Source organism: Lactuca serriola, chromosome 3, assembly GCF_051521515.1.
Source record: "Lactuca serriola cultivar US96UC23 chromosome 3, Lser_US96UC23_V15, whole genome shotgun sequence".
NCBI classification, from domain to species: domain Eukaryota; kingdom Viridiplantae; phylum Streptophyta; class Magnoliopsida; order Asterales; family Asteraceae; genus Lactuca; species Lactuca serriola.
Window position 1 is genome coordinate 14974400 of NC_136410.1, and position 7321 is coordinate 14981720.

At 29.7% G+C, this 7321-nt stretch overlaps 1 long non-coding RNA gene across 1 annotated transcript; it reads right to left on the reverse strand.

Moving 5' to 3' along the window:
• Positions 1 to 1725: 1725 nt before the first annotated feature.
• Positions 1726 to 7098, reverse strand: LOC145094282 (uncharacterized). Its single transcript, XR_013703258.1, has 5 exons — positions 6594 to 7098; positions 6392 to 6480; positions 3976 to 4347; positions 2024 to 2181; positions 1726 to 1913 (listed from the first exon to the last, which is right to left on the reverse strand). It is a non-coding gene; the product is annotated as an uncharacterized LOC145094282 (long non-coding RNA).
• Positions 7099 to 7321: the final 223 nt, after the last annotated feature.

Here is a 7321-nt window from a genome sequence, read left to right on the forward strand (position 1 = left end):
TCATCGTTTTATTTTCTAATCTCTTTATAAATGAAAAGGGTCGAGGGTGTATTAATTAATCGGGTCAAAGCAAAAGTGATTTGCAGTGTAAAGTGATTTGACTGATAAGTTAACAAAGCCACCCTTCCTCTGTGTCACGTGACTTACCACATGACCCACGTTCGGTTTGTTATAAAAAGAAAATTGGAAATAACGATAAAATGCTTTAGAAATTAGAACATGAACAATTGCTAACTATTTTTATAATTTATTAGTTTTTATATATCTTTCATAAGTTTCATTTAAAAAGGGAAAAACGAAAGTAATCGGTTTATCTTATAATTTTCCATGAAATAGCTAAAAAAAATTGTTATGTTTCAAAATAGTCATTAGTATTCACAAACACACACACACATATATATATATATATATATATATATATATATATATATATATATATATATATATATATATATATATATATATATTAGTTTAAATGAGAAGCACAAAAGATTAAAAATCCTAAAAATCCACATTTAATAAGTAATATGTATTGTAAATATTACTCGACATTTTAAAATCTTAATTTTTGTCTTTTTGTTAAGAAAATGACAAAATTATATTTTTTAGTCAAACATTTTCATTTTGACAATCATTTTATATTTTTAACACCAAAATTATCTAAAATGCAATTTTATATAATCCATTTACAGATTAATAAACAAAATTCACAACTTAATATAATTTATTTTACACTAATTCACAAATTTAAAGAAGTCAAACCCAAAATCTACCACCACATGTTGTCACCAACCACGTATGCCAACCATCTTTTTTTGAGAGGGTAAATACTACATTCACAATTTAATAAACCTATTAATTCAATCATTTTGAATTTAACACTAAACAATTAAAAAACTAATGCATTCTTACGTACTTATACAACACAAATATATATATATATATATATATATATATATATATATATATATATATATATATTCACAAGAACATTAATACAAAATTTATGAAAAAAAAATCACACTAAATAGCAGTTAGTTCACAACTTAATATAGTCAGTTACCGTTTAATAAATAAAATTCACAGCTTAATTAATAAATTAACAATTTAATACACTGAAATGTCATAATCTTAACTTAAAACTTACATTTATACTTTCAGATATGAAGGTTAGTGTTTTTTTCATAGTTTAATTTACACAATATTCTTAATTTAAATTTTTGTATAATTTATTTAAATTTAGAAAAAATCATATATGTGTATAATGATTATTTCTTTTCTTATTTTTAAGAAGCAAACACAAAACTCATAACAAATTATAACTTAATATAGTTAATTAATTGTTTAATGCGAAAAATTATTTATTCACATCAATATTATCAACTTAAAAATTACATTTATACGTTCATATATGCTGACATTTCTATGTATTAAATTATGAATTTATTATATTAAATTCAAAATAAAATTTACAGTTTAATACATAAAATTGCAGTTTAATACAATATATTTATAGCTAATTTACTAGTATAATATGTCACAGTATTAAACAAATCATTCACAGTTTAATACATACATAAATTATCTCATATTTCAGAACTAAAATCAAAAGAAAAACATATACAATTTAGCAAATAAAAAAATCAAATCTCGATAAAAAATCAGAATTCACAGTTTAATTCAATATTTGAGACACTAACTCACAGCTTAATTCAATATTTCAGACACTAACTCACAATTTAGTGAATAATAAAAATTCATATTCACAATTTAATAACTTATATATTCACAAACTAATATATAAAAACACATATTCACCTCTTAATAACTTAATGAATTTCGTTCAATCATTTCATCACACACGTTGTGTGCAGCATATATATCAGAACCATAATCACAATTAGACAGAAGATCTGAAAAAAATATACAAAGAGACGTTATATTAAAATTCATTCACTGTATAAACTCTAAAAAAAACTTCATCAGTATCATTCACAACTAAATTTAGAACTTAATAACTTACCTAATTTCATTGAGGCATTTCATCAAGCACCTTGTGTGCATCTTTTTTTGTAAAACTTTTTTATGTAAACACCATCACCGGAGACCAAATCTGATGTGGTGGTGGAACCGTCATCGGCCACCATAAGATACACAACACATATAAACACCAAATCGAACCTGAAATAAGACAAATACATCAAATCTGATAACGATCTGGTAGTGTTTGACTAAAGATCAGAGAAAATAAATAGAGACGAGTTGGAGAGAAGGAAAAGTTGGTCGCGAAACAAATCTAGTACAGATCCAGCTGAGATTTCGTCGGAGATTGAACTATCAGAGAAAAAACGAGTTCAAGAGTTCTAGAACAAAAACGAGTAGATTAGCACTTCTAGGTTGCGATGATGTCTGTGATTTGTGATTTGTGATGCTCCAACAACAACAACAACAACGATAGGAGAACATATCTTATGTGAATCCAACGATGACACGGTGAAATAAGAACAAAAAACTTTCTGAAATAACACCAAATACTCAGATCTACATCAGATATGGCCAGATCCGGTGTGAGAGAAAATAGTGGCGGTCTTCAGTGGTTTTTTAGTCGTTGACGGTGGTGGCAGTCACCGGAGGAGGTGACAGTCCCCTTATTTTTTCAGATCTTCAACCACCACAGAGAAGGGAGGTGGCAATAGTAATGTAGTGACAACGGAGCGATGAGACATGCGTTAGTCCGGCGTCAATGATGGTGGTGGCGGAAGCGACGGTGGTGGCTCCGGCGACGGCGGTAGGTGCCTGCGATGGTGGTGGTGGTGGTCAGCAGCGGTAGGAGGTAAGAGAGAGAAAGAGAGAGAGAGAGAGAGAGAGAGAGAGAGAGAGAGAAAGAGAGAGAGAGATGAGAGAAAAGTTGTCGTGAGATAAGATTAAACAAATATGTCTTATGATTTAAGTTGTAAGGTAAAAAGAGTGGTTCTTATGGTTCTTAACTTTTTATGATTCTCATTTGAACATTTACCTATATATATATATATATATATATATATATATATATATATATATATATATATATAACCAATCAATTCTTTTTGCCGCAAAACGCTCCGGCGTATCGGACCGACGGAAGATGAGTAACATTCACATATGAATATAAATATAAGTGTATTCATATATGAATACACCACCTCCCCTCCGTTACCAACCACCACCAACTCCACAACCAACCACTACCAACAACCACCACCCATCGCCGCCATATGCATATATGAATAATAACTTGTGTTATACTTATTCATATATGAATTTATATATGAACAAACTTATTCATACGTATTTATAAATGAATATGATATGTTTCGTCGGTCCAGTATGCTGGAGCGCTTAAACGGTAGATTTGATAGGAGTGGCCCAGATTTATTCTCTTATTCTCAACTTTTTTTTTTCTCAATTGAACTTTAATCTCTCTCTCTCTCTCTCTCTCTCTCTATATATATATATATATATATATATATATATATATATATATATATATAAGATGGATCGAGTGATGACTCAAAAATAGGTGAGGACTGCGAGTACAAATCTTTGTCGTAGGATTGAAAAAATAAAAGGTAGAGATTTGATTTTATTTATCGTCAGTATCTCTCGAGATGATATGACGTTTTTTGTAATTATGTGCGAAATTTTGACATTTTCCGGGAAAGGTTAATTGTTTGGAGGTTAACTGGGTAAAAAGAAAGAAGGAAAAAAACCCTTCCAGTGTGTGAGAAATAAAAATAAAGAAAAATACTAGTATGTTTAAGTATGTAGTAAAGATATTTAAATAAATAAATAAATAATAATTTAAGAAAAAACAAAAAAAAAACGTTAAAACCGAGCATATATATATATATATATATATATATATATATATATATATATATATATATATATATATTAATGAAAATAAATAAACGAAAATAAAGAAAAAAAACTCACTTAAATGACGTTCCATGGACGTTCGCCACACGTGATTAAATCCTCTAGTTCGTATTAGTTACCACGGACGTGGGTCGCATGCGAACGAACCACAACCAAATATTCAGTTTTGACGTTTGTGCTCTTGTGTCTCACCCCGACCGACGGCGGAAATCACCGGGCTTGCGACGTTATACAATTGGATCACAATCAACCACGTATATCGAATACTTTATATATTTGAATCAATATTTTACAAACCTTTAAGTTTTGGAATTTAAATTACATCTTCATAAGTTAAACACATTACGGTAAACAAGTCAAGTTTATTCCCAAAAGAAAGTAACTATAGTTTCGTTAGAACCGATGTCCTACCTCCGGCTTCTTAGTTACCTGAGAATACACATTTTTAAAATACGTCAACAAAAATTATTGGTGAGTTCCACAGGTTTTGACTTCGTGAGTTTTATAAAAAGATTTTTTTATAAAACGTGGAATGTTTAACAAAATAAGTTGTGCGAAACATGGTCAACAATGTCACCGATATGCTTCGTGTGAGACCCGATACTTGAAATCCGACACAAGTATCCATGTAAAAATACTTAAGATAAAAGTAAATATTAACATATTTTTGTGAAGCAAAATATTAAGTATTTATATAAATAAATACTACCAATCGGTTTAACAATCTACAAACAATATTTAAACTACATACTCCCTTTATAAAACGTGAAATATTTAACAAAATAAGTTGGACAAAACATGGTTAACAATGTTACTGAGACTGGATATTTGAAATCCAATACGAGTATCCATGTTAAAATATTTATAATAAAAGTAAATATTAACAAATTTTTGTGGAGCAAAATATTAAGTATTTATATAAATAAATACTACCAATCGTTTAACAATCTACAAACAATATTTAAACTACATTCTCTCTTTATAAAATATGGAATGTTTAACAAAATAAGTTGGACAAAACATGGTCAACAATGTTTCTAATATGCTTCGTGTAAGACCCAGTACTTCAAATCCAATACGAGTTTCCATGTTAAAATACTTATGATAAAATTAAATATTAACATATTTTTGTGAAGCAAAATATTTAGTGTTTGTATAAATAGACACTAACAATATGTTTAACAATCTACAAACAATATTTATACTACATACTCTCTTTATAAAACATGGAATATTTAACAAAATAAGTTGGACAAAACATGGTCAACAATGTTTCCGATATTATTCATGTAAGACCCAGTACTTGAAATCCAATACGAGTATCCATGCTAACATACTTATGATAAAAGTAAATCTTAACATATTTTTGTGAAGCAAAATATTTAATGTTTGTATAAATAGACACTAACAGTCGGTTTAATAATCTACAAACAATATTTATACTACATACAAACTCATTATAGTTTGTATTAGTATATTTGTATCCGGGATGTTGTTATAATTCCCAATTTTTTGTGTTTGAATACTTTTGGTTGTAATGCATAATAATGTAAAGCTACGAAAATTCTATCGGGACAACGGTCGTATGTGCCCCTATACGATCGGGACAATGGTCGTATGTGTCCCAATACGAGTTTAAACAGTACATCGACTGTAAGTGACCGTATACATGTTTAGACAGTACTCCGACTGTAGGTGACCATAATAATTGTTTAGACAGTACTCCGACTGTAAGTGACCAACAAAGTTTATACAACACCCGAGTTGTGAGTGACATCGACATAGTTCAAATCATCTTATGTTATAAGGTTGTCAACATGATTATATTAGTAATACTTGTTATAATTTACACTTTTGTAACTCTTAAAGTATGTGTGAATTAAACAATGTCATTATTTGTGTATTTCTCATTTACCACAAAACTTTATATTTATATTTGAAAAACCAAACAACAAGGTTTATCAAAAGGGCAATTTTATCCATGTTTTTAGAAAATCATAGAAAAATCATCGTAAGTCGAAATCAGGATTAGTAAACTCTCAAAGTTTATAAAATGAGTCTACTTTGTCCATAATTTTTACCCTGACCTTAAGTGGTTCCTAACTAGAGTGAAAATATTCATTTTTACATACTGGTCCGAAAATGTTCTGAAATGATAGGCAGTTTTGTAAAAATCATTATAAATTGTAGAAAAAGCATATGAACGCGTACGAGTATTCCTTGAAAAGGTATAAACCTGAAATATTACCATATTGTACAGTTTTGAAATCCTTTAAGTTTAAGAAGGGCAAAATTGTCCATGAATAGACCATAACTTTTCTATGAAAAGCTGAAATTTAAGTTTAGATATGTTTAGTTACATAACTTGCATTTTTAGTTAGCAAAGCCTTTAAATCTTTCAATTATAATTTGTTTAGTGTGTATTCTCCTCCAAAACTTTTAAAACATAAAAGAGGGGCCGTAGAAAACTCACTTTTGTCGCGTAGAGTTATTCGGGTTGAGAATGGTTCGTGCGGTTTCCGGTTCCACTAAAGTTTGTGATTCGAGTATTCTTTTGGATGTCTTAACACATAAAGACATATATTTACACGTGTGTTAGACTTTTATCATGTCTTAAATCATTTAAAATCATTAGGTTTGATGATAAAAAGAAAGAGTAGAAATCAAGAATATACCTAGCTTCAACTTGGATCAAAAGTATGTTGCCAAAAGGTGGTGGAATAACACAAGCTTTTTGAGAGGTAAAGGTTAACTTTCTCAGGGGTTTTAAGTGTTTCAAAGTAGCTACATATGATATACTTTAAATCTCGAAAATTGGCTGAAAGATGAAGAACTTTTGGGTGTTTGTTTGATGCTCCAAAACAACCATTGTTTTGGCTATGTTGTTGTCACGAAAACTTCACAGCAAAATGGTAAGAAAAAGATAGTTTACTCACTGTTTTGAATCTCTAATTTTTAGTAGCATAACAAATAACTTCCATGAGTATTTGGTGGTGAAAATATCAAGCAAAAGGAAGGTGTAGATGGGTGAAATGGTGGCTGAAACACCAAGGGACAGCAGCCCCTTTAAGGTTCACGGTTTTGAGGAGTTGGAAGGAAATTTGTGTGGCTGAAAATGGGATGAACTTTGAAAGCATTTCCCTGGAGTATTGGATGGTGAATGAAAGAAGAATGAGTAGATATTTCCATATTTTGAAGGAGGTGAGAGGTGAAGAAGATAAGAAGAAAAGTCTAGACTAGCTTGTGATGGGATGGGAGTTTATGAGATGTGATCTTTGTCTAGCCACTTGGTCTCCTAGTTGGTTAAAGATAGAATTAATTAACTAACTAACTATTAGTTATTTAGTTAGTCAGAGGTTCTAGTTATGGAGAGGGAAAGTGTTAATCACGAAAATTAAAAGAG